The sequence below is a fragment of the Sus scrofa genome, chromosome 10 (assembly GCF_054392235.1).
Source record: "Sus scrofa isolate SSC_HxYL_T2T_F1_AM1 chromosome 10, Sscrofa_HxYL_maternal_Yorkshire_Landrace_v2.0, whole genome shotgun sequence".
NCBI lineage: Eukaryota > Metazoa > Chordata > Mammalia > Artiodactyla > Suidae > Sus > Sus scrofa.
Window position 1 is genome coordinate 71,840,260 of NC_139392.1, and position 26,979 is coordinate 71,867,238.

Sequence of the window (26,979 nt, forward strand, 5' to 3'; positions counted from 1 at the left end):
AAGACTCCTGTCCGGTTTTCCTACATGATGTATATATATTTTTTAACAAGTTTCATTTTATATATTCTGTTTCTGTGCATCTTTAGCCTTGGAAAAATGCTTTAAGTGTGGATTTTAAAAATGCTAAGCGAATTATATTTCTGCCTGGTGAGTTACTGCTTTCAAGGGGGTGGGAAGTTGCCGCACATAAAACGTTCCCGTTCTGTATTATAAATTTCAGGAAGCCCAGTGTCGGTTTGGGTGTGATTGAACACGTGCATCAATCTGTGTTAACACCGGCTGGGACAGCATGCCCCTGTTTCCAGTGGACTCACCTTTGATTTAATAGGACACTGAATGTATTCTGGCCCTGGGAGAAATGCCGGCAGTGCTAAGCTTCCGGATTTAATTTTTTTTTTTTTTAATTTCAAAGGCATATCTGTAAATACAGTCCCTATCACCTGAATACATATATAATACCTTACATTTATGTAGCATCCCCCACCCTGCCCCAAGCTTCTCCTATGTATTAGCCCCAATAAAAGAGAATAAAACAAACAGAAAAAACAGGTCATGCTCCACAGAGCCTGATGGGAATGGGACTATATGGGGGAGTGTACAGCTTCTTGTGGTGGGGTTAGGGTTAGGGAAGGGGTCAAGTGCAGGAAGGCGTGCTCCGTAGTGTCACCTCCAGAAGTTTAGAGAGAGACCTCAAACGATGCCTTGTCATCACTCGTCATGACCTAGCCTTTCTTTGTGTTTATTTAGACCTTTCTGGGCTCCATGATGTTTTCAACTCATAGTTTCCTAAGTTGACGACTTCATAGAAAGCATCTCATGACGCCATTTATACTTCTGGAAGGTTTTTGCAAGTAACCTGCTTTCTCATATTGGCAGATGAGCCCAGGCTGTCGCTCAGCGTACTTGAGCGGTTGTGACAGGCCTCGGTATGCTCTCCCTCTTGCCTCCTGTACTTGCCGTTTTAAGAAGAATGGCTCTTTAGGTAGGTTTACTCCTAGGTATTTTATTCTTTTGGATGTGATGGTAAACGGGATTGCTTCCCTGATTTCTTTTTCTGCTCCTTCATTGTTAGTGTATAGAAATGCCGTCAATTTCTGTGTATTAATTTTGTATCCTGCGACTTCGCCAAATTCACGGATGAGCTCAAACAGTTTTCTGGTAGAGTCTTTAGGATTCTCTAGGCATAGTGTCATGTCATCTGCAAATAGGGATAGTTTCACTTCTTCCTTTCCAATGTGGATTCCTTTTATCTCTTTTACTTCTCTGGTTGCTGTGGCTAGGACTTCCAAAACTATGTTGAGGAGTAGTGGTGAGAGCGGACAGCCTTGTCTTGTTCCTGATCTCAGCGGGGAATTCTTTCAGCTTTTCACCATTGAGAATGATGTTTGCTTTCACTAACATGTGGAATCTGACAAAAAGGACAGACTGAACTTCTTTGCAGAACAGATACTGACTCACAGACTTTGAAAAACTTAGGGTTTCCAAAGGAGACAGTTTGGGGGGTGGGGGGATGTGCTGGGGTTGTGGGATGGAAATCCTATAAAATTGGATTGTGATGATCAGTGTACAACTACAAATGTAATAAGTTCATTGAGTAATAAAAAATGACAATAAAAAAATAAAAAAGGAAAAAAAAATAAGAATGGCTCATCTCCTTGGACGGCCTGTGTCTCCCCTAACATGTCAGATTTGGCTGTCCGGTCTCATGGAGACATTCCTGTAATTTTGGAGGGTTGGGCAGGGTTGGGGAACTCCAGTGAATGAAATAGACCTAATCCCTGCCCTTACAGAGGCACTCTTGGAGTTCCCATTGTGGCTCAGCGGGTTAAGAATCTGACTAGTCTCCCCAAGGATGCAGGTTCAGTCGCTGGCCTCACTCAGTGAGTTAAGGATCCGGTGTTGCTGCAAAATGCGGTGTAGTTCACAGATGTGGCTTGGATCTGGAGTTGCTGTGGCTGCGGTATAGGCCTGCAGCTGCAGCTCTGATTGATCTCAGGCCTGGATCTTCCAAATGCCACAGATGTGGCCCTAAAAAGAAAAAAAAAAATGGGGGAGGGGACTCTTGGAAAAAACAAGTAGACAAAGCATTGAAAGTAAGAGGGTGGAAATTACAGCTGATACCCAAATCTGCTAGCATGTCAGCTCCGGTGTTCCCTCACAGCTCCCATCCTGGAGGGAGTCCACTGCCCTCTTTTCTCACCTGTGTGGCCTTAGGAGCCTCCTCACTGGGTTTTCTGCTCCTGCCTGCCTTCGTGCAGTCCAGTTCTTCACACTGTGGTCAAGGTCATTTTATAAAATCAGAAGTTGGATTACATCACTCCTGGGATCAGAATTCTTTAATTCTCTGAAGCTCTAAGACCCTAGGTGTTCTGGCTTCCACGTTTCTTATGCTTCTCCCTCATTCACTTGGGGGCTGCTCTCACTGGCTTTCATCCAGTGCTTTAAGGTCTTTGCTCTCCGCTCGGAATTTTCATCTCCCAAATATTTGCAGAGCTGCTGATTTCGAGTACCAGTGCATGTGATTTTTTTTCTCAATGAGCTCTTTTCTGACCATCCTCTATGCCAGCACTTCCCTTCTTATTTTGTACTGTGACATGTTATTTTTCCATGCACAGGGCTTTTATTCAACAAATACTTATTCAGCACCAACTCTGTTATAGGTCCCTTGGGAAGTATCGGTGTCTATGGTGGGAGGGAGAAAAAAAGGCCTTGCCTTCATGGGGATTCACATCTGTGATCAGTTCAAATTAAATTTTGTGAATGATAGAAACATTTTCAATTAAAATAATTAGTCCAGCACTATTTTTTTTTTTTTCTCCTGTTGAAGCGTTGGTGCTTGTCAACAACCAGTTTACTCTGTGAGTATATTTCTGGGCTGTGTACCATGTTCCATTATCACACCTTTATAGCAGTACCATGTTGTCTTGATAATTGTAGCCTCCTGTAAATCCCCTTTTGCACAATTGTTTTGGCGATGCTGAATGCTTTCTACATGCTTATACATTTTAGAATCAAGCCTGCTTGGGTTTGATTGGAATTTGAATTAGATCAATTGGAAAGAATTTACATCTTAACAGTAGAGTTGTCCAGTATGTGGCATGGTGTATTTCTCCATATATTTAGGGTTTTTTTTAATTTTTGAAATTTTATTGTGGTAGAGTTGGTTTACAACGTTGTATTAGCTTCAGGTTTATGGCAAAGTGTATCTGTTATACATATATGTTTAGGTTTCTAAAGTTTCTCCCAGCACTGTAGTTTTTACTTACATGTATTTTTTTATAGTTATTTATTTTTTTTAGTTTTTAAAAGTTTTACTGGAGTATAGTTTATTTACAATGTTGTATTAGTTTCAGGTGTTCAGCACAGTGAATCAGTTATACAAATACATATGTCTCTTCTTTTCCCCTTATAGGTTATTACAGGACCTTGAGTTTATCATTGTTTTATGTTTTCTATGCCATTAAACTGAGGGGTTTTTTTAGTTGATAATATGCAGATATACAATTTTTTTGTAAAATGACCTTGGTTTCTATGGTTTTTCTTAATTTATTTGTCTTGTAAGGTCTTATAGGGTTGTTTTACTTTTTTGTTTGGCTCCCCCCCCCTTTTTTTTTCAGGGAGAGCATCTTCCCTAAGATGTTTTACATATACAATCATGTTTTATCCAGATAAAGATTGTTTCTTTTTTTCCAAATTATTATTTTCTATTTATTTTTCTTGTCATATTGCATTTGTAGGCCCTCCACTACAGTGTAGAATAGAAGCACTGAAAAGGCCTGTCTTTGCCTCATCTTAATTTTAGGGGGAAAGTATTATTGTTCCTCTTTAAATGGTTCCTTGCTGTAAGTCTTTACTTACTGTTTATCAGGTTGTGTTTCCTTCTAGTCCTAGTTTCCTCTGAGTTTTTAATGAGTGGATATTACATATACCCAAAGGCTTTTTTCTGCATCTCTTGAGTTGGTCACATGATCTCTCTCCTCTGGGAGGCAGCCTCCAGTGTGCCCCTCAGTGATCCTTGCCTTCTGGTGATCACACCCTTGTGTAGGCTCCTCTGATTGGTCTCTGTGACTAATAGCACATAAGAAATAATGTCGCTTCTGAGGTTAGATTATAAAAGGCACTGTAGCTTCCATTTTGGGTATACTTTCTTGTTCTTTCATTCTCTCTTGGATCACTTGCTCTTGGGAAAACCCAGCTACCATATTGTGAACAACCCTGGGAAGTGAATGGAAAAGTGGATCAGCCAGCCCCAGTCAGGTTATTAGAAGGCTGCAGCCCCAAACTTGCAGCTTGACTGGATCCTGAAAGATCCAAATCAGAACTGCCTAGTTAGGCCACTCCTAGATTCCTACCCTCAGAAATTGTGTAGAACAATAAATGTTAGTCGTGTTACGTTTTGGAGTACACAGCAGTAGATAAGTAATAAATCACATTTATTTGCCAACATGAATTACATTGTTTACCTGTTAAACCGGTCTTGCATTTTTATACTGAAGCCCACGTGATCATACTGTATTACCTGCCCTTTATTTGCTGACATGTTTATTGAGATAGAATTCATATACCATACACTTCACAGCGTTGAAGTATACAATTTAGTGTTTTTAGTATGTTCAAAGAATTGTACAGTGATTAGCACAATTTTAGAACTTTTTCATCAACTTTAAAACGAAGTGTAAACTTTAGCTATCACCCCTCACTTCCTCCCTCTTCCCAGGCCTAAGGGCTTTTCTTTTTGAAGATTATTTTGTCTCTTTTGGGTCGCTTGACTTTCCATATGAACTTTAGGATCAGCCTGTCACTTTCTACAAAGAATCCAAATGATATTCTGATTCAGATTGCATTGAATTTGCAGATTGCTTTGGGAGAATATCCCTATTTCAAAAATACTAAGTTTCAGATTGATGAGCATAAGATATGTTTTCATTTATTCAGATCTTCACTTTTTCCAAAAATATTTTTGTCAACCTCAGAATATACATTTTGCACTTGTTTTATTCCTAAGTGTTTTATTCTTTTTGATACTATTATAAATGAAGTTGTTTTCTGAATTTATTTTTGTTGTTTCTTGCTGATATATAGAAATACAATTGATTTTTGTTTTGATCTTGTGTCCTGCAATGTTGCTATACACATTTATTCTCACTGGTTTTTTTTTTTTAGTAGATTCCTTAGAATTTTTTCCATACATGATCATGTTGTTGACAACTGGAAGTCGTTTTACTTCCTCCTTTCCAATCTGGATGTGTTTTATTACCTAATTGCTTTGACTACAGTCTGTAGTACTATAGTGAATATAAGTAGTGAGAGCAGACATCCTTGTCTTATTCCTGATCTTAGGGAGAAAGTATCCAGTCTTTCCCCAATAAGTATTACATTTTCCGAAGTTGGTTTTTGTAGACAACCTTCGGAAGTAGCCCTTCTATTCCTTGTTTATCGAAAGATTTTTTATCATGAAAGGATACTGGATTTTGTTAAATGTTTTTTTGCATTGCTTGAGATGATTATGTGGTTTTTGTGTTTTGTATTTTCCTTTTTTTATATTTCTGGACTTGACTTGCTAATTTTTAAAAAAGACTTTTTTCCCACTTGTTCAGTTCCTGAGCAGTGTTGTTCTATGATTTTCTTCTTTTCTTATAGTATCTTTGTATAGTTTTTCTATCAGGATCTTATGAAAAGTGTAAACTTCTTTTTTTGGCTCTACCCATTGAACATGGAAGTTCTGGGCCAGGGATTGAACCTGTGCCACAGTTGCCACCTTTGCCACACTCGGGCAAAGCTGGATCCTTAACCCGCTGTGCCACAAGGTGTAAGTTCCAGAAGTATAAACTGATACTCAGTTTTCCTTAAGTATCTGAAAGAATTTACTAGAGAAGCTATCTGGGTCTTGAATTTTCTTTGTGGGGAAGTTTTGAATTATGGATGCAATTTATTTCCCCCATAGCTATAAGACTCTTCAGATTCTCTTTTAGCGTCAGTTGGTAATTAACATATCTCAGAGATTTTGTGTATTTCTTCTAAGTTGTTCTATCTATAATGATGTCCTCATTTTTACTTATGATACTAGTAATTTTTCTCTTCTTCCCTCCTCCTTCCCCCACTGAGTGGTTTAGCTAGACTTTCAGTTTTATTATGCTCTTCAAAAATCCTGTGTTACTGTTTCATTGAGTTCCTTTATTCTTCGTTTTCTATTTCATTGATTTCTTTGGCTTACTTTGAGTGCAGTTTGCTCAGATTTTTTTAGCTTCTTTAGGTGAAAACTTAGGTCATTGATTGGTAATCTGCCTTCTTTTCTAATATAAACATTTAGAGAAAGAAATTTCTCTGTTGTCGTTGTTTTTGGCTGCATCCCATACATTTTGTATTTTCATTATCATTCAGTTCAAAGTATTTTCTGATTTCCCTTGTATTTTTTTTTCTTTGGGATCTAGGTGATTAAGAAATATTTTGTTTCTAAATATCTGAAGGTTTTATAACCTTTTTGTTATTGGTTTCTTCCTACATTATGATCAGAAATCATAATCTGTATGACTCTAAAATGTATTGACTTATTTGATGGCCCACCATGTTGTCTGTGTTGACAGATTTTTCTTGTGCGCCTGGGAAGATTCTGTGCCCTGCAGGGTCCAATAAATGTCAGGTGGCATCATGCACAGAATCTTCCGTGTTACTTACAGGTGTTCATGGAGGCCATTTCCACCTTTAGTCTTGATATTTACCAAGTTTTTAACCCCCAGAATAATCTCTTGGTCTCTGTTGCCTTTTTAACTACCTTCTTAATCCACTGTTGGGGCTAAGACCTACTGTGCAAGTTTGCTAGGCTGCCCTAACAAAGTGGATGGCTTAAATACAAGTTGATTTTCTTGCAGTAGTGGAGACTAGACGTTTCAGATCATCGTATTAGTAGAATAGGCGCCTTCCTGGGGGCCGTAGGGAAGGTTCTGTTCCAGGCCTCTCTCCTTGGCTTATACACAGAGATGCCTTCTTCCCTTCTCTTCATGGTTGTCCCTCTGTGTGTTTGTACGGGTTGGCTCTCTCTCCCTGTGTTCCGATTTCCTCTCCTAGAAGCACACTGGTTGTATTGGATTAGGGCCCGTGCTCATGACATTATTGTAACTGATTGGCCTCTGTAAAGACCCTGTCTCCAAATACAGTCACATTCCGACGTCCCGGGAGGTCGGACTTTACAGGAGTTTTTTGGGAGAGAACACACTTCAGCCCTTAATGCCAACCGTCTCTCTCATCTCTTTATTTATAAATCTTGGGGTAACGCTTGCTGTCCTTTGATACTGTTTTCCTTGTTTACATGCTTATGTCTGCCTCCCCGCCCCCTTTTTCATTTGGCCGCAGAAGGTCCCAGTGGCTTAAGCCCTCATGTTTAATCTTCTCAAGAAGTACTGACTCCTTTATGAAACCAGTGAAACTTAAAGAGCCGCCCTCCCCAAAATGTATATTTTAGCATATAAACTTTTATATATAATTCAGGGAATTTTAAGATGCCCCCAGATAAGTCCATGAGCCCTTCAGTGTTGAATTGTTACTCAAGTAGTCCTTCTTCTAACCCTTTAATTTAGGTTCTGTTAGCTGACTGGCACAGATGTCATTTATGTCTATGTCCCAGATGTCCCTCTGAATCCCATGCAGTTAAGCACAGTGACAGAGCCCAGGGTATGAGTGGATTGTGCATGAAGTGATAGTTACAGGCAGCAGAGAAATCCATCACTCATTTGATTGGCTCTCCTTCACCTCTAGTTCATAGGATGTAATGGTGGATGGTCCTATATAAACTTTAAAGAGGTCTTGGCTTTTTACCCCTTGCATTTAAAAGGTTCTGTGCTACCATGTGAGACAAATAAATCCTGATTCACTACAACAGCAGCATTGCAGTCAGTTATATAAATTGCCGGTGAAACACTAAATCTGTCACTCGGTGTGTTCCAACCATTTAGCAATTGGAATAGTGTTGGGAAAGAGGGCTGCCTGGGAACGAAAGAAGCTAATACAGTGGCAGATGCAATTAGCAAGATCAATGGTTGGTGTTAAAGGTTCATTGTTTGGTCACTTTGTTTGACCCAAGTGAAAGCGATTGCAATACAAAAGACCGGGCTGGCTGTAATTTGCCTTAAAAGAATGCAGAAAAGTGAGTCGCCCAACTTCACATGTCTTTGGCTCTTTCTCAGCTTACTCTCTTCCTAGGGCAGTGCCCAAAAGGTCAAGCTTGTTCTTTGCATTAGTTCTTTTAATCCATATTCCAGAACTTTGGCTCACTTAGGATACCTTTGAAGTTTTTTTTAGCTTTTCACCCACTTCTGCCTCAGTTGTCTTCTGGTCTGTGTTTGAAACCTTCATAACAGAACTGTGAGCCTCAATCACTCATGACTTTTGTTTTTTTTTTTTTTTTCTTTTTAGGGCTGCACCTGTGGCATATGGAAGTTCCCAGGCTAGGGGTCAAATCAGAGCCACAGTCATGGCAGCACTGGATCTGAGCTGCATCTGCGACCTATATCCTCACAGATACCATGTCGGGTTCTTAATCCACTGAACCACAATGGGAACTCCTATCACAACTCTCATTTTCTTTGGACTAGCATATTTTGCACTCTCAAATCATAACCCAGAGTGACTGCTGGAACTGTAGCAAACACCTCTTTGAATAACACTGAATTTTCTGTGTTAAAAGGATTTTTATAACTTTTCATTTGATTGTCTTAAGTTGGTCAGTTTGTATAGAAGATTAAAGCTGAAAACGTTGATGATGAAGATGATACTAACAGCTATCTTTTATGAGTGCTTGTCTCTCCTTAATAAGATATTTAATCCTAAATAAGGTATTTAAAGCTACTTTAAAGTCCATTTATATAAGAATAGTTAAATAAACTGGTAGATTATGGGAGGTGCTTTCAACAGCACAGCATGCGGTTGAATTTATAGTGTGATTCTAATTACAGAGAATATTTACATAGCTACGTAAAATGAGTTAATCAAGGAGTTCCCTCATGGTGCAGCAGGTTAAGGATCTGGAGTTGTCACTGCAGCGGCTCAAGTTGCTGCCATGGTAAGGGTTTGATCCCTGGCCCAGGAACTTCCACATGCAGCCTGAAAAAAAGGACTTAATCAAAAGTTACTGATTAATATCTTTGTTGGGATGCTAGCTAATTTTTATTTTTTACTTATTTTTTCTTTAATTTTTCAAAATTTCTGTAGTGTGTTTGTGTTAGCTTTATAAACGGTATCAAGTTAGTGGTTAATGACTAACATAAGAATAAACCACTTCAAAACCTGGTAGATGAAAACAAAACCATTTGGTTGCTCCCACTTCTCTTGGTCAGAACTGCTTCTCACCTGATATTTACTTGCATTTGCAAATGTCCCATGGACCAGAGCAGGTCACATAACTCAGCCCAGAGTCCATTTGCAAAGGAAGTAAGGGCATGGTTAGAGGGAGGGGGATTCTTCGAGCCATTTTTTTCAAGCAGTCCTAGACAGGGACAGTGAAATAAATACCATTAAAAGAATTGGGAGTTTCCAGGTGACACAGCAGGTTGAGGCTCCCACGTTGTCATTGCCACGGTGCAGGTTCCATCCCTGGCCCAGGAACTTGCCCATGCTGTGGGTGTGGCCAAAAAAAGAAAAAAAAAAAAAAGGAAGAAGAAGAAACGCTCTAACTATGCTCTAGTCCTGACATTATAGCCTCTGAGAGTCATCGCACCTTTGTTTTGATGACTTGCATGGCCTCATTGTTTCCTGGCTGTGATGAATAGAGAAGAGAGTCGTCAGCAGGTAACTCAGTTCATTTTCCTCTGGTTTTCCAGCCTGCCTTCCCACCTCCTCACCACTTCCGTCCTTAGTCTGAGTAGCCAGGCGCTTAGGCTTCTCCATTCATTTTTCTTTCTGTTTGAAGCTTCATACAGCGCACAACAGATGGTCAGTAGAAAGGGAAGCGTTGTGGAGGTTAATAGAGGTTTAACAGAAGAATGCCCATTTGGGGGGGTCTGAAAGGGAGGTCTGCATTTTTTTTTTTTTTTTTTTTTTTTTTACTGTCAGCACTAATAATGTGTTATAGCTTCTCTAAGAATCTATAAATGTCTTCAACTTGCAGATGGGCTGTGCCAAGATAAAAGCGGGTTACACTTGCTAACAGAAGGCAACAACTTGCAAAGGCGTGTCATGCGCGTCCAGGGAGGCCTGGAAAAGTTGACTCAGTGGGAGAAGGCGACAGGGTGAATAGCTCGAAGGGTCCAGGTAGTCAAGTGCCAGGATATCTTTGCATGCAGGTTAATTGCCTGTTGGTGCCGGAGCGCATGGCCACAAACTTAGTGCCTCAAAACGCCCGCTTATCCTCGTACAGTCTGGAGGTCACATGTCTGAAATGAGTTCCACTACGTTCCGTTCAAGGTGCAGGCAGAGTTGGTTCTGTAAGGAGCCAGTCTGGGAGGCTCTAGTTGCCTTGCCTTCTTTTCACTCGCCAGCGATTGACTGCATTCCTTGGTCTGGATCTTCTGTCTTCAAAATGCAGCGCTTCAGTCTCTGCTTCCTACATCTCGTGTCCGTTGCCTTGTTGCACCGATTACTCCCCCAGCCCTTCCGCAAGGACCGCTATGGTGGTGGCATCAGGCCCACTCAGATTCCCCCCCACCCCCGGACCCTTAACCACATTTGCAAAGTCCCTTTTGCTGTGCAAGCTGACACTCCCAGTTTCCGGGGTTTGAGACATTAACTATATTTAAGGGGCCATTACTCAGCCTGTCACCCACAGTGACGGACACATGAGCTTCACAACGCAATTACGTTCGTGAAAATCATTGCTTTTTCCCTTGCGGCAGGGTGGATCCACTGCTCATCCTGCAGAATCGGGTGAGGTGGCTCATCTGCGTGGTACCTTGCGCCTTCGGGATCCTCATCCTATTGGGATGTGGGTCTGTGTGCGATGAAGGGTGTAGGCGTGCGTCTGATTTCATTTTCATTATTCATTTCGGGGAGACATGCAGTTTGTACCCGCTTGCCTCCCTCATTCTATATATTGATATTATGATTAATAGCCTTGGACACAAAACCATTTTGAAATGGGAGGCTTCGGTGACGTCACTTGACAGCAGCAGTGTCAGGCTCTCAGCCGCTCTAACGGGAGTGGCTTATGGGGGAAGCCTGCTTTAATGATATTCCGCACCTGAGTAGTCAACCCCAAGTGGTATGTCCGGATATAGCACTGAAATGTCAGCCGCACCGTCTCTCTAAAATAACCTCATTCAGAGGCCTCGAATCTCCCTTACTTGCAGTTTTGAAATCTCCCCTTTTGTGAAGACAAGGAGTCTTTTTCCGAGATGCCAGATGGATGTTGAATTACGTCCAGTTTTTAGCTTTTCTTCAGATAATTTTCCGAGTTGGTGGCGGTGGTTTGGATCCTCATCAGTATATCAAGTGTGCTCTGCCTCCTCCACTTCCCCACGGCTCCCCGCAGCCTGGCATCAGCGTGGTTGCCTTGGTACCTGTTTCTGAAGGATGTCGGCAGGAAAATCTGGTTATTTTCGCACGACTTGTCATCTAAAAGTAGAAGTCATTAGCACGACGCCGTTTGGCTAGTGGTGTCTTGAGTACTGTTTTACATTTTTTTTTTCTTATTTTTATCGCGAGTGTTAATGTTTACTCATTTCACCACTGGAACTTTCAGGACCCCGTTCCCAGTATGGATCTGGAATGAAAGAGGCAAAACGTTCTCCTTAAGAGCCTCCTGGAATTCATGCCGCCAACCGTGGCCTGAGTGAGGCACTTTGTGTATTTTGAGAGAGGCGAACTTAAATTTCAGCACCATGATTACCCTGCATGACCAGTGACACTTAGGTATTTGGTGCTGTGATTCACCATTGAACAGCCTTCTCTTAGCATCTAAAGAAAATGAACTCTCACATTCTTCCTTGCTTCTGTTTGAATTATATTAATTTCACTTCATTTCATTTTTATGACTGCACCTGCAGTATATAGAAGTTCCCCGGCCAGGGATTGAATCAGAGCTGCAGCTGAGGCCTACACCACAGTCAGGGCAACACCAGATCTGAGCTGCATCTGCTGTCTACGCCGCAGCTTGTGGCTGGATCCTTTACCTGCTGGGCCAGGCCAGGGATTGAACCCACATCCTCACAGAGACAGTGTCAGGTCCTTAACCCACTGAGCCACAATGGGAACTCCTGTTTGAATTTTAAATAGTCTTCATTGGGATTGTGAATTAGTCAGAAACACATGTTTAGCTCAGAAAAGGTAGAGTCTGTCTTTGTTTGATGTGGAAATTGAATCGGGTGCTCTGGGAGGATTTGCATCCTTTGTCTTTGATGCTGTTATCTCCTCCCTGGAATTATGGCAAAAGATGCAGCCAGGCGGAACATCTGTACTCTTCCCATCCCAGTGAGTTGGCTCTGAAGTCGTGGCCATTGTCCCTGCAACCCGCTCCTTTACTGGTGGGCGTCTCGGCAGAAACCATCAGCCGGCAGCCTGTGCTGGGGGATGTGCGTGAAGGAGTTGCTTGAAACTCCTCCCTCATTAACTCCAGGCAGATTGCTAGAGAAAATATTCGGGAGTTCAGAGGGTTTGTTTTGATAACAGAAAACAAATTTAATCAGTGTATGACATCTTGTTTGTACAGTAGTCACATCGCATGTATTTTCTGTCCTTGGGGAAGGAGGGGTCCTGTCTGGTTGGTAAGGCACCCGATCCTCCTTGAACTTGTGGCTCACTTCCTCCAGTGGGTACAGATCAGAGAGAACGAGGTCTGTTTTCTAAGTACATTAAATTTTGCACGTTTTCTTTTTGGCGGGATAAGCGAGGGTGGTGGACAGAAGGAAAGGGGCATCATTTTTTAGCTCTATTTTAGTTTGGAAAAAAAAAATACCGTGTTTCTTCCTGCAGTAGTGGATGTTCATTATTTTATTTATTTATTTATTTAGTCTTTTTGCCTTTTCTAGGGCTGCTTCCGCGGCATATGGAGGTTCCCAGGCTGGGGTCGAATCAGAGCTGTAGCCGTCGGCCTACGCCAGAGTCACAGCAATGCCAGATCCGAGCCGCGTCTGGGACCTACACCACAGCTCAGGGCAACGCCAGATCCCTAACCCACTGAGTGAGGCCAGGGATCGAACCCGCAACCTCATGGTTCCTAGTCAGATTCGTTGACCACTGAGCCACAATGCGAGCTCCCATTATTTTAAAGAACTGAAACAGGAGTTCCTGTCATGGCGAAGTGGAAATGAATCCAACTAGGAACCATGAGGTTGCGGGTTCGATCCCTGGCCTCGCTCAGTGGGTTAAGGATCTGGGGTTGCCGCGAACTGTGGTGTAGGTTGCAGATTCGACTTGGGTCCCACGTTGCTGTGGCTGTGATGTAAGCCGGCAGCTGTATCTCTGATTCGACCCCTAGCCTGGGAGCCTCCACAGGGTGCAGAGGCGGTCCTAAAAAAAAAAAAAAAAAAAAAGAATGATCTAGACATTCTGCTGGCAAAATGTATCTACTCGGCTTGGGTAACAGGGCATGCCATGGTCGCAGATTCGGCTAAGATCTTGCATTGCTGTGGTGTAACCTGAAGCTGTAGCTCCGATTAGACCCCTAGCCTGGGAGCCTCCATATGCCGCAGGTGCGGCCCTAAAAAGACCAAAAATAAATAAAGGGAGAACTGAAACATTCAGAGAGCTCAAAAATTCACTCATAATCTCACCAACCTGAAATAACAGTTATTATGTTTCAGTGACTATCATTCAAGATATGTCTCTGATATAGACAAGGTTAGGTCAGGAGGTAGAAGGGCAACTATGTTGATAAGTAAAAAACAATTTTTTTTGATAGGCAAGAAATAGATTTATTAAGGTAAGGCACCTGTGAGTGACACAAGCAGGCAGGCATGGTAGCTCTGCCCCAGGATCAGGTGAGCCACACCTTTATCGCCAGACCCTTAACCCACTGAGCAAGGCCAGGGATCGAACCCGAAACCTCATGGTTCCTAGTCAGATTTGTTAACCACTGTGCCATGATGGGAACTCCTGTAACTATTTTTAAATTAGATTTTTTAAAGTAGGTTGATGGGAGTTCCCATTGTGGCTCAGAGGGTTAAGATACTGACTAGTATCCATGAAGATCCCTGGCTTCATTCAGTGGGATAAGAATCCAGTGTTGCCACAAGCTCTGCTGTGGCTGTGGTATAGGCTGGCAGTTGCAGCTCATTTTTAACTCCTAGTCTGGGAACTTCCACACAGTGCAGGTTCAGCCCTAAAAAGAAAAAAAAAAAAAAAAGAGGCAAAGCAGATTGCTGGCTTTTTGATTTTTGCTTAATTGCCTGGATTTAACTGTCAAGTAGTTGTTTTTCTAAGAGGCTTTTTTTATGTCTTAGTTTCTGCCTATTTGAGAATGTCTGCCCTTTCTTGTTTGATAGATAATTTGGGTATAAAAATCTTGAATAAACTTTTCTTTTCCTAGGACTTTGTAGATTATCTCTTGCTAGAGATGCATCAGAGCCCAGCCTGATTTTTCCACTTACTGGGTGACTTGCTTTTTCTACTAGGATGCCTATAGGATTACTTATTTTTTCTTTCTCTCTCTCTCTTTCTCTTCACTGTATTTATTAAAGTATAACGTACGTAATACACGTTCATACATAAGTTCCACATTGTGGCTCAGTGGATTAAGAATGAGACTAGTATCCTTGAGCACGTGGGTTCGATCCCTGGCCTTGCTCAGTGGGTTAAGGTTCTGGTGTTGCCACAAGCTGCAGATGTGGCTTCGCTCTGGTGTGGCTGTGGCTGTGGCTCTGGGGTTGGCCAGCAGCTGCAGCTCTGATCGACCCCTAGCTTGGGAACTTCCATGTGCCATGGATGTGGCCCTAAAAAGACCAAAAAAAAAAAAAAGTTCATATAATATAAGCTTGTAGCTTAATGAGTTATCACCCTGCGGAAACTCATAGATCAGGGAATGGAAGACAACTTAGGGTTTCATGCCTCCTACTCACTCCTTAAGCCTTCTGCCTCCATGTGTCTTCACTTCTAGTGTAATCACTTAATTCTGCTGGTTTTGAACTTGGAATCATTCAGTATGTATTCGGCATTTTTGCACTTGATGTGACATTTTGAGAGTGATGGCTATTGTTCTGTACAGCTGTATTTCATCCATTTTTTTTTTATTGCTTCCATGTTAAGAATTATCTAGCATCAGCCCCAATTCTCAAAATTTATTTTTTTCTTTTCAAGGCCACACCTACTGCATATGGAACTTCCCAAGCTAGGGGTTGAATCGGAGCTGCAGCTGGCCGCCTACGTCACAGCAACAGCAACGCCAGATCCGGGCCACTTCTGTGACCTACACACCACAGCTCATGGCAATACTGGGTCATTAACCCGCTGGGTGAGGCCCGGGATTGAACCCGCATCCTCATGGATGCTAGTAGGGTTCCTAACCCACCAAGCCACAACGAGAACTGGTTCTCATTTGAGCTGTGTATTTGCTTAAGCAAAATCCTTCTCCCTTTCCAGCCGTTGCCCTTTGGGGCCAGCACTGGGGTTGGAGGCTCTCTGAGTACTGATGTGGCCTGGCTGCATCCTGTCCCTTCCCCTCTCATGTAGTAAAGCTGCCGTTCCTGGCTCACCCTTCCTCTCGTCTTCTGTTGTTTAATATGGACCAGGTTCTCTGAGGATACCCACTGGCCCCCCCTTTTCCTCCCCGAAACACATATGTTGAGATCTTATGGCTTCAGCAGAGGCTCATTTGATGGGCTTTTAGGACTGTTACAAAAATCTGTGTCCCATTTGAATTCTCAGGAGCTCTCTGTCTGCTACCGATGTCCCTCTCTCTTTTTGGTCTAAATCTCCCCTAATTCAGCTACTTTTCGTCAAAGGTTGCAGTACAATGTTTCACTTGTTTCATTTAAGAAATCATTCCTTCCCTTCTCCTGATGGATTGTAAGGAAGGACAGAAGTGCTTCTGCTCCATCCAGTTTCCCTGGAGGTCTCGTAAGTTGTCTTAGTAGTAAGTATTTTTAAAATTGAAGGCTTAGAGTTCCAGTTGTGGCTCAGCAGAAACGAATCGGACTGGCATCCATGAGGACGCAGGTTCAATCCTTGGCCTCATTCATTGGGTTAAAGATCCGGCATTGCCGTGAGCTGTGGTGGAGGTCTCAGATGTGGCTTGGATCTGCTGTGGCTTTGGTGTAGGCCAGTGGCTGCAGCTCTGATTTGACCCCTAGCTTGGGAACTTCCATATGACCCTTAGCCTGGGAACCACCGGTGCTGCCCTCCAAAAGACTATTTATATATATATAAAATCGAGAGCTTATGGTGCAGATCTGCCCCAGTGGGAGAGCAGGGGATCGACGTTCAGCTTCTTTCTGGTGCTGTCTCTGCCCACCTCTCCCGTCCACTCGCTCCAGCCCTGGGTCTCCACCCTCCTGTGTCCCCATCTTTTTGCAGTTTTGTCTCTCTTCTGTCCCACTTTAGCCCTGACACTTGTTGCCTTCTCTGAGGCTCCCCATTCTGCTTTGAGCCTCGTTGTCTCAGAGGAGTGCTTTAACCACACGGGGTCCATGAAGTGTGAGGCTGGCCTTACGTTCCTTTATATGTTTTATTTATTTATTTGGCAGTGCCCACAGCATGCAGAAGTTCCTGGGCCAGAGATGGCCACAGCCATAACCAGAGTCACAGCAGTGACAATGCCAGATCCTTAACCCCCCAAATCACCAGGGAACTCCCCCGTTAGAGGTTTTTAGTACCAGAGAATGGACAGTTATTGTATGCTGCCTTAAAATAGGAGCTTAGTATTATCATTTGTCATCAAAAAGCATCTAAAGAGCCCCTGCTGTGGTGCAGCGGGTTAAGAATCTGGCTGCAGCAGCTCAGATTGCTGCTGAGGAGCAGGTTCGATCCCCAGCCTGGTGCCGTGGTTTAAAGGATCTGGCATTGCTGCAGTTGGCAGTGTAGGTTGCAGCCGCAGCTTGGATTTAACCCCTGGCCTGTGAACTTGCACGTGCTGCTCATGAGGCCATTAAAACAAACAAAAAAGGCATCTGAAAACTGCTGTTGGAACCTTTGCTTCTATGTGTCCTTGAACTGTTCGGTAATGGTGGTATAGACAGGCAGGGCTGCAAGAGGAGCTTGGGGAAGACTTTGAGGAACAGGCATTGGAACTGGTGCCAGGCCCCCCACAGAGCAAGACCATGATGGCCTCTGGGTCCATGGAGCCTACAAAGCCAGGAAAATAATTAGAAAATATGATAAGAGCTGTGAAAGAAATAGGTGCTCTGAGAGACGAAGATCTCAGGGGTCAACTTTCAGGGGAGAAATCCACGCAGGCTTCCCTGAAGCGGCAACATTGAGTAACGTTTTGGCAGGAAGCATAGGTGAGGGACGGGGCATTTAGGTAGGTTGCAGAAGCAAGAAAGGCTGTGATATGTTTGGGTCATGGCAGGTAGGTCACATCACACTGTCTGATTGAGGTCTGTCTGGACCGCCTATAAATGATTTGGCATGGTATTGTTCTTCAAGTACAATTGTTTAGGAGTTCCCTGCTGGCACAGTGGGTTAAGAACCTGGCATTGCCATGAGCTGCGATACAGTTTGCAGACTTGGCTTGCGCAGGTGTTGCTATGGCTTTGGCGTAGGCCTCAGCTGCAGTTCTGATTTGACCGCTAACCTGGGAGTTTCCATATGCCACAGGTTTGGCCCTAAGAAGAAAAAAAAAATCAAGGCCACGATTGTGACCACTGTGTGAGCCTAGTGTGTGTCTCCTAGACGTCACTGTTCACTGTTTCACATTTACACGTCAGCTCGGGGCACCCGGCTCTTGATGAAACCACAGGACACCACTTACTCTTTTATGGTGGTATCAAATTATGACCAGACAAACCCCCACCCCTTGTGAACAACTGTTTAGGTCTCCAGAGATGCTGAAGATGAAATAAAATAATAAGTGTGAATAATGTATAAAATGCCGCACATAACTAATTTATTTATTCCCTAAAGTTATTAGTTAGGGTTTAAAACAACTCCTTCCTTTGAAAATACATTAATTCTCTCTCTCTTTTTTTTCTGATGTTTTCCTGATGGTGATGATAAGGAATGTCAGGTAGTCGGAAATTTGATAGTAGCAAGCTGGGATCTGGGGCTTGACAACACTGTGTAAACTGACAGCAGCCAGAGGAGTTGTTTAGTGTGTGGATTGGCTAATATTTAAAAAATGTTTTATGAAAGTATCATTGATTTACAGTGTTGTGTCAATTTTTGCTGTTCAGCAAAGTGACCCAGCCATACACACACACACACACACACACACACACACACACATTCTTTTTCTCATATTATCTTCCATCATGATCTGTTACAAGAGACTGGATATAGTTCCCTGTGCTGTGCAGTAGGACCTCATTGCTTATCCATCTAAATGTCATAGTTTGCATCTACTAACCCCAAACTCCCAGTGCATTCCACTTCCTCCCACTTGGCAACCATAAATCTGTTCTCTGTCTGTGGGTCTGTTTCTGTTCTGCACATAGGTTCATTTGTGCCATGTTTTAGATTCCACATTTAAGTGATATCATACGGTGTTTGTCTTTCTTTTTCTGACTTACTTCAGTTAGTATGAGAATCTCTAGTTGCATCCATGTTGCTGCTAATGGCATTATTTCATTCTTTTTTATGGCTGAGTAGTATTCCATTGTGTATATATGTACCACATCTTCTTAATCCATTCATCTGTTGATGGACATTTAGGTTATTTCCATGTTTTGGCTGTAGTGAATAGTGCTGCTATGAGCATATGGCATACATGTTGTATTTTTGAATTTGGATTGACTAATTTGAGCTTTTTTTTTTTTTTTTTTGTAAATAAATTAAGCCTCTGGAACACCTTCACATGTTGAAAACAATTTAGTATTTGTGGATTGTGTTTTCCCTTGAGTTGGAGTATTATAGTACGTCCTTTCCTTTTTTATTGTTTAACTATGAGAGTATTTCATATTTTTAACCCGAGACAGTTGGCTTTCCAAAAATACTGGAAACCAATTTATGATGTAATTATCCTCACCCAAATCCCAAATTGTGGAAAAGCTCCGTTTTTCTCTGTTATTTATAGTGAATGCTTTTTCACACGTGAAGACTGGTAAATTGTCTAAGTAGATTCTTGGGAGTATGTGTGAGTTATATAGTTATTTCGCTTTCATTTTTTTTGAATGTTAAAATTTTTAAACATAGTAATGTATGTCTGTGGCCTGTGTTTGACTCTGAATTAGGACCAACTGGAAAGTACTCTTTTATAGTAGTTTGGGATAAGTTTTTGCCTTTATCACTGACACAGGAAAAAATAGTTATAAAAGTAGAAACATCAGTTCTTTTTACTTCATTTTCTACTATGCATTTTCTGCTCTAATACGTAGCTTTTGCTTTTATCCTATTTCTTAAACCCTGAAGTAGGCAAATGAACATATAAGGGCATGTACGTATTATGCGTATATTTACACACATGGAAATAAGGCTTTAGGGTAGTTGTTTAATTTCCATTGCCCCTTACTTTTGAGTTACACTTGTTAAAATAAGTGAAAACAAGTTTCATTAAAACCCATTAAAATGGATTGTTAATAATCACCTCAAACACATCTGGCTTTTTTTTTTTTTTTCTTTAGCATGAATAATTTTGAATTCACTGGAAATTAAGTTACAGTTGTTGCAGTTTTATTCCTGTAGACTTAGCATTTGTGTCACTCACAATTCTTAATTAGCTTAGTACATATTTTATATGGCATGATATCCACACTCTTACCATCTTCAGCCTCTGCAGAGAGTGTAACACATGGCACCAAAGTAATAAAAATATAAGCTCCGGAGTGAGAAGCAAAGCTGAAACAAGCCATTTTTACATATGACTTAAGTTTAGCTTCTGTGTAGTAGGCTGATCCCTTACTTAACCTTTAATAAAATTGGATTCAAGGGTATTTATATATAAATAAAAAAATAAAGTTAATTTCGTTTCATGCCTCCATGTGAGCAAGTGCCTAATAATGTATTACAATGACACCTAAACTTCAGCCTCAGTCCTGTGGGCCGAAAAATTGCTCCGCTTTTTAAGCAACTGTTTTTGAGGTTAAGCTTTAAAAGGCTGCATTGTTGCCATTTGGGAAAGTTATTAAGATGATTATGATGAAGATTCTGTGATCATATTTATACTGATTGAATCAGCCTATATTTGACCTTTCATCTCCTATGATTATTATTTAAGAAGTCACTTCCATTTTTTTTTTCTTGTGGCCACACCTGCGGCATGTGGGAGTTGCCAGACCAGAGATTGAACCCATGTCACAGCAGCAGCCTGAGCTGCGCTGTCACAACACCAGGTCCTCAACCCTCTGTGCTGCAAGGGAACTCCCATTTCCACCTTTTTAATGTAATTTGGAAATTAAAATTTGGTAGAAATCTGGGTATGTTGAAGACTGCGTCTTCACAAATCCCTCATACTCTGCAGACATCCCTTAATGGGCTCTCCAGTTGCAGGTGTATCTAGATCATGGTCAGTCTTTCTGTGAGGAGGTTAGTGTGTTTGTACACTTGGAATCTTCAAGTTCAGTTACAGATGTTGCATGAAAAGAGGGGTAGTCTCAGGTCTGCTGGCCCATCTGTCTCCCCAGCATCTTCATTTGGTGCAGATAATCATACTGTCCAGGAAATGGTGGGTGATGGGCGTGAAGGGGGACTATCTCCTCGCCCCCTAACCCACCAACCTTTTCCAGAAGGCATCCTTTTTTTATTTTGGCCGTGCCTGCAGCATTCAGAAGTTCCTGGGCCAGGCGTCAAACCAGAACCATAGCAGTGATGACTCCGGATCCTTAACCCACTGAGTAAGGCCAGGGACTGAACCTGTATCCTCATGGATACTAGTCGGATTCTTAACCTGTTGAGTCACAACAGGGACTCCCACTCTCAGAAGTGCTTTGAAACAGCTGTGATTCTATTGTGATTCTTGAGTCGTGGCTGTTCCTCTGCAATAGTATAGATGTTTTGTTTAAAGGTAGGTTAATGGTGGCACACACCACCATTAATCTGCCCCCTTTGCCTCATCTGGGATGTTCTACCCAGATTCAGCCTTTTTTCTCTAATCAGAATGTCCCCAGAATAATTTCAGTTCTCACCATCACACAGTGATTTTCCTAAACAGTCCTAGCTTAATGAAACGTTAGTTTTTTCTTTTTTCTTTGCTTTATAGGGCTGTACCTGCAGCATATGGAAGTTGCAAGGATAGGGATCAAATTGGAGCTATAGCTGCTGGTGTACACTACAGCCACAGCAATGTGGGATCACCGACCCACGGAGTGAAGCCAGGGATCGAACCTGCATCCTCCTGGATACTAGTCAGTATTCGTTTCCACTGTGCCGCAATGGGAGCTCCTTAAATGTTAGTATTTTTAACAGTAATGATTTGTTCAATGTATAATTCCATGAGATTTTATTCTTTTAAAACACTGTCTAAATGATCAATTTAAGCAAAAAAAAAAAAAAAAAAGAAAGAAAAAAAGAAAATCCCTTGACTCCGTGTTTTGACTCCTGAAGAGGGAAGTGCATGTTGTATATTAATGCAGCCTGTTAAAAATATTCACCCTGTCGTATTAATGAAAGTGTATCAGCAGAGCACATGATTCTGCCAGGGTAATTTAAATGAGAAAGAGAATTCCTAGAGGTAGCAATAGTGGTTCTGTGATCACAGTTCTAATGATAGAATTCCAGGCCCTGTGAGGGATTTGTTTCTGTTTATGCTTCCCTGGTGCTCCTTAAACCATCTCAAACTGTCGACTATTCCAACAATATCCCAGTACCTTTAAGAGGAATATGTTTTAAGTGTCTTGAACTGGGAAGGTCAAGGGCTTTGAAAGAGTCAGGAAAACTGGCCTTTGATTCCCAGCTCTGCCTTTTACATTCCTGTATCCTTGAATATGGGACTCAGCCTCCCTGAATAGTAGTTGCTTCTTCTTTTCTAAATGAGATAATAGTTGATATTTTTCCATGCAAAACGGTTGTGACTCCTTAGAATAATATATGCCAAGCTCCTGAAGCAACATCTGGTGTATTATACATGTTCCTCAATTAATAGCTATTTACAATTATAATGATGAAGATGATGCTAGTGGTGAGCATTTACTGCTTTATGTTTTTTTTTTTTTTTTAACAGCCTTAATAAAATGGTAATAGTGTCCTTTTTTCTTTTTTGGGGTAATAGTATCTTAAAATGCAAATTTCGGAGTTCCTGTAGTGCTCAGTGGGTTAAGGACCCGACCTAGTATCTGTGAGGATGTGGCTTCTATCCCTGGCCTTGCTCAGTGGGTTAAAGATCCATCGTTGGCACAAGCTGTGGTGTAGGCTGTCAGCTGCAGCTCAGATTTGACCCCTAGCCTGGGAATGTCTGTATGCCACAGGTGCAGCTGTGACAAGAAAAAAAAAAAAACAGTAAAAATGCAGATTTCTTTTTCAGTACTCTAAATAGGTTTAACATTTTAGGGCTTTTTTTTATTTAAACTTTGAAAAACATTTGACTACTTTTTTAAAGTTGTTATAGGTAAACAGGGAGCAGAAGTGTGCTGTTTTGTTTTCTTTTGGCTGCGCCCATGGCATGTAGTCCCCAGGCCAGGGATGGAAAAACAGGGACTTTTCTAAGTGTGGTCCCTGGACCAGAGACCTCATCATCTCCTAAGAGCTTGTTAGGTATGTAAACACTCAGATTTCTTCTCCATCCTCCTAAATTGAAAACTCTGGAGGTTTTCCCAAGGCCCCCAGGAAGTTTTGATGCACATTCAAGTTTGAGAACTGATCTAGGACATCTGAGAAACACAGCAAAGGGTGACTTTCATGATCCTACCTTCCAAAAATAATCACTGTTAAAGTTACATTTCTGGAGTTCCCGTCATGACACAGCGGAAACGAATCGGACTAGGAACGATGAGGTTGTGGGCTCAATCCCTGGCCTCGTCCAGTGGGTTAAGGATCCAGCGTTGCTGTGAGCTGTGGTGTAGGTTGAAAACGCAGCTCAGATCCCATGTTGCTGCGGCTGTGGTGTAGGCCGGCACCAACAACTCAGATTAGACCCCTAGCCTGGGACCCTCCATGTACCACGGGTGTGGCCCTAAAAAGACAAAAGTAAAAAAAAAAAATTGTATTTCCTTCTAGTCTTTTCTCTGTATGTGTGTACACAAATGTGTGTATTTTCTTCTAGTCTTTCTCTTACCCATGTGTGTATACTTTTTTAAACATACGATTATACTATATGAGTTCTGTAGCCTGCATTTCAACTTTCAATGTTATGTCATGACCATGACCACAGGTCATTAAATTTCTTTCAAAAACTTTCTGTTTCTTTTTATGGCCAGACCTGGGGCATATGAAAGTTCCCAGACTTGGGGTTGAATAAGGGCTGCAGCTGGGGCCTATACTACAGCCATAGTAGCGCCAGATCCTTAATGCACTAAATGAGGCCAGGGATCAAACCCACAACCTCATGGACACTATGTCAGGTTCTTAACCCATTGAGCCACAATGGGAACTCCTTGAAAACATTCTTAATCATAAGACTACCTAGTAGAACACCCTAAGAGTGTCTGATAATTTATTAACCAGCCCCTTAGCCATTTGAGTTGTGTCTAGATATTCTAGAAGAACATAAGCAAATTTGTGTTCGTACATCACAGTGAATATCTGACTGTATGGTTAGCATACATTTTTTACAAAGGGTGGACTTATTGGGTCCAACAGCATGAACACTTTTATAGCTCTTGGTAGATACTACCAAATTACCTTGCAGAGGAGAGGTGCCAGTTTGTACTCTAACCAACAGCGCAGGGAAAGTAACCATTCCCCAAACCAACTTTGGGAACCAGGGTCCTTCTGAATATGCGCCTTGTTTATTTTTATTTTTATTTGATTTGATTTGTCTTTTTGCCTATTCTAGGGCTGCACCTGCGGCATATGGAGGTTCCCAGGCTAGGGGTCAAACTGGAGCTACAGCTGCCAGCCTACACCAAAGCAATATCAGATCTGAGCCATGTCTGCAACCTACACCGCTCACGGCAATACCAGATCCTTAACCCACTGAGCGAGGCCAGGGATCGAACCCTCAACCTCATGGTTCCTAGTTGGATTCGTTCGTTAACCACTGAGCCACGACGGCAATTCCTAAATATTTGCCTTGTTTAGAATGTGTTATGCATTCTAAAGTCAGGAAGATAAAACTTGATGTCTCCTCATCTGTCAGCCCACACTTTTGTTCTCCGAAACGGAAATGACAGGGAGTTCCTGTTGTGGCTCAGCAGTAATGAACCTGATTACTATCCATGAGGATGCCAGTTTGATCCCTGACCTTGCTCAGTGGGTTAAGGATCTGGTGTTGCCGTGAGCTGTGGTGTAGGTTGCAGATGTGGCTCGGATCCTGCATTGCTGTGGCTGTGGTGTAGGCCGGTGGCTACAGCTCCAGTTCGACCCCTAGCCTGGGAACCTCCACATGCTGCACGTACAGCCCTAAAAAGACAAAACAAAAAAACCCCCCAAAACCCCTAAATGATAGGCACCATGTCTCTTAGATGTAATGGTTACTTTCTAGAGTTTTAACTCTTCCAGTTCTGCCTACCCTTCATCTCACGCTGACAGGGCAAGTGCTATGGAAAGGGTGTTGGAACTCTTATCACGTGTGCTGTGGAACAGACATCCTGGCAAGGGGGGTGTCACGGTGATTCTAGGTCCCTCGGGCTGTTGGGATTAACAGGGACCAGCGGGCCTTCCAGGAAGAGACCAACAGTGTCTTGTCTGTAGGATCACCAGGCAGTTGAAGCAAGACTGCTCCTATTAAACCTTGCTAGGGCAGGAATTGCAGAAAGCGTCTAAGATCACACTTGAAGTAAGTGCTAAATGAGCAGAAATAAGGGTTTATCCTTAAGAGGGACATCCTGTTTGGATATGTTCCACTTAAATCACTTTGGTGAAGGCTGGTTTGTGATATGCTTATTGATCCTGTCCATGTTGTGATTACTGACATGTATTCTTGAAACAGCCCTTTCTTTTAGTTTATGTCGTATGAATCAGGGTCCGCTCCTTGGGGTCTCCAGGGTACCTGAGGCTCCCTGTGTGCTGACATTTCCCACCTCCCAGGCAGTCGGACGGTTGTCCTGATCTCAGCCTCCCGCTGGAACTGAGCCGCTTGAATGGAAGGAGAGTGAGGGCGAGGATGACCCAGTGTGTTCCCTCCTCCCTCCGGGAACTGACCCCTGACCCCAGTGGGGTGCTGCAGACAGCCGCTGCCTAGAAATCTTCAGCTTTCTAGGAAAGGAAATCGGTGTTGCTGAGTTTTATCGACTCTTTTTTTTTTTTTTTGTCTTTTTAGGGCTGCACCCGTGGCATATGGAGGTTCCCAGGCTAGGGGTCCAATCAGAGCTGTAGCTGCTGGCCTACACCACAGCCGCAGCAACACGGGATCCAAGCTGCATCTGCAACCTACACTGCAGCTCACTGCAATACCAGATCCTTAACCCCCTGAGTGAGGCCAGGGATTGAACCTGCATCTTCATGGATGCTAGTCAGATTTGTTTCCATCGAGTGACGGGATTCTATAAATTTTATCTACTTTTGATCACAGACTTTTTCTTTCCTTTTTTGGCCACCTCATGGCATATGAAGTTCCCTGGGCCAGGGATCAGGTTGAGCTAAAGTTGCGATCCAAGCTGTAGCTGTGGCAATGCTGGATCCTTAACCCACTGTGCCAGGCTAGGCGCGGAACCTGTGTCTCAGCAGTCCTAAGATGCTGCCGGTCCCATTGCGCCACAGCGGAAACCCCTGATCATAGGCTTTTGAGAAGCTTATGAGCTAGGCTAAGGGCCCTCTCCCCAGAAGAGGGCCCCCACGTAAAGGTAGATTGATTTTGCATTCCATTCAAGAAGATTATGAATTCCCTGAATGAACCTCTGTTTTTGGCAAGTTGTTTTCCAATAGACACGTTTCTCTCCTTGGCATATTTCACCTAAAGTAATGAGTGTTTTATATTTATGTGGTGGCTTCCAGGTTAGAGAACCATCTTATTCTGGTCTCCTGTCTCCAAACCTCTCAGTTGGCACTGCTATTCCTCACTGGGCAGATGAGGAAACTGAAGCTCAGAAAACACCAGGATGCACCTAGGGTCATTTGGTCCCACTTACAGCCAGTGAAAGGTGCTTGGGATCCGAGTCAGGCCTTCTGGCCAGATCCACTGGGCCTTTGTTCTCGCTGATGTTACATAAACAACAAAGGGAAATGTGGCAAGCGAGAGTCAGAGGCCCTCCCACATTGAGAAGAATGAGGGGAAATCTTACACAGATGCCAGGTTGACCACTTGAATTGTTTATTGACCAGTCATAGAAAGGAACCTGCAGGATAAAGCGGCTGTCATGGTGTGCTTTGGGGGTGCCCACTGCTCTGTGGCTGGGTAATTGTATTTCCAAGTGACTAAGACACCCTTCTAGTCCATCTCGCCCAGGAACACAGATAACAAATGGCCAAGAAAGGCACTGGGGGAAACTGTAAAATGATGTTTTTCTTCATTGGTTAAAAGGGCTTCCAGACTCGTTCGCACCGGCGCACACATAAATCAGCTTTTGTTGGAGCCGTTTGGCAGGGTGTTTGGCTTTTTCAAAAAAAAAAAAAAAAAAAGAAAAAAATCCTTTTTATTTAAATTGTACTCTTCCCTCCACTAGATCAGAAGAGTCCCACTTTTAGTAGGTTTCACAAAGCAGCAATGCATTCATTGTCTCTGTGAAGTGAACAAAATGCCTGTTTTAAAATGTGATGCCAGAAGGCTAAGCAGACAATTGCCAGAATGACAGTGTGGCCTCGAATTCCCCACAGAATAAATTTGAGAGCTGTCATGAGACATCCCAGCTCACTTTGATGGTCTTGATGATGCCCAGGAAAAGAATCGGCCTCAGACCTCGCTTCTCAATCCAGGCAGGGCTTTGCAGACAATCA

The 26,979-nt window shown here is 42.6% G+C and overlaps 1 protein-coding gene across 39 annotated transcripts in view; it reads left to right on the forward strand.

Moving 5' to 3' along the window:
- RSU1 (Ras suppressor protein 1) overlaps positions 1-26,979 on the forward strand; it is an 883,461-nt gene that overhangs the window by 77,928 nt on the left and 778,554 nt on the right. The gene's annotated exons all lie outside the window — the stretch shown is intronic.